This window comes from Chrysochloris asiatica, unplaced genomic scaffold, assembly GCF_000296735.1.
Source record: "Chrysochloris asiatica unplaced genomic scaffold, ChrAsi1.0 scaffold00064, whole genome shotgun sequence".
NCBI classification, from domain to species: Eukaryota; Metazoa; Chordata; class Mammalia; order Afrosoricida; family Chrysochloridae; genus Chrysochloris; species Chrysochloris asiatica.
This window is the reverse complement of record NW_006408582.1, coordinates 6610491-6611832: the sequence shown is the minus strand read 5'-3', so window position 1 is coordinate 6611832 and position 1342 is coordinate 6610491.

The window sequence follows — 1342 nt, the reverse complement described above, 5'->3', positions numbered from 1 at the left end:
GATAAAGGAAACAAGGGTAAATTGCTACAATTTGATGAACCTGATCTATACTCATGGAGGTAGTAACTCTAAATACCAACAGAGAGGGAAGGAGTTTTCACATCGAGTATCAATACTATCCTCTCTGTACACAGGATAGATAGGGATGGGCAACGTAGACATTGGCTACCTAAAATGAGGAGGCAATAAAGGCACGAAGTGACTGGCTCACAAGGTTTCAAGAGATAGTTTTGTTTAAGAGTATGGGGGGAAAAAAGAGCCCCCACTGCATGGTTTTCATCTTATCTAGATGGATCTGGTTAAAAGAGATAGGGATAAGATTCTTATGATTCAATAATGGGTAACTGTTATCATGATTAATTGCAACTGTAACAATTTTAAAGGTAGAAGTTTTGTAACAAAAATGAGGGAGCAGTTAATCTTACAGTCCAGAAACAGAGGACCCTAGGACCAACAAGGGAGAAGATCACAAGCGGAATGTGGGACCTTATCCAGAGAAACAGGGAAACCAGAGATGGAGGCAGAGATGGGGACGTGGAGATGGGGAGTGGCTGAGGACTCTAGCTTCATGGGAAGAGGGGGCCTAAAAAATAGTGGCCATGAGGCAGACTTTTAGCATGTGCCCTTTGGGGGGTGTAAATTATCATATATGCCTGAGTGGGGTTTTTCTGTTGTTTGTTTTTTTTAAAGAGAGCTAATGTGAATAGCTCGGAAACCCTGTACAGGGTCGCTGTGGGTTGGAACCGACTCGATGGCACTTAACAACAACAACAAATGTGAATAGAGAGAAATACTGTTAACTGATGATACATGGAGGGGATTGTAATGAAACAAGTTGTATGATTTGTTGAATGTACAACTGATGATCTGCCCTGTAAACTTGCACTCAATCCACAATAAAAACTTAAAGGAAAAAAACATCATGTAAAAGTGTTGAGGTATAGGTTTCATAATAAAAAAGAAAAAGAGCAGACTACCAAACTCCAAACCAAAGACATTGTTGTAGATTCCAACTCATCATAACCCTCCAGAAAAGATTAGAACTGCTCCTTAGGGTTTCTGAGATGAAATCTTCATGGGACCTGACAGCCTCATCTCCCACCAAAGAAGAAAAATAAGACTGGTGGGCTTCAACCACCAGTCTTGTGGTTAACAGCCTAATGCTTAATTCACAGTGCTATCAGAGCTTCTAAGAGGATACTTCTTGAACTCAAATCAGGAAGGGTGTGTATCAGGGTCGTATCCTTTCATCTTATTTAGTCTGCATGCTGAACAACTAATCCAAGAAGCTAGACTCTTTGAAGAATTGAAAGACTCGTTAACAACCTGTGATATGTGGAAA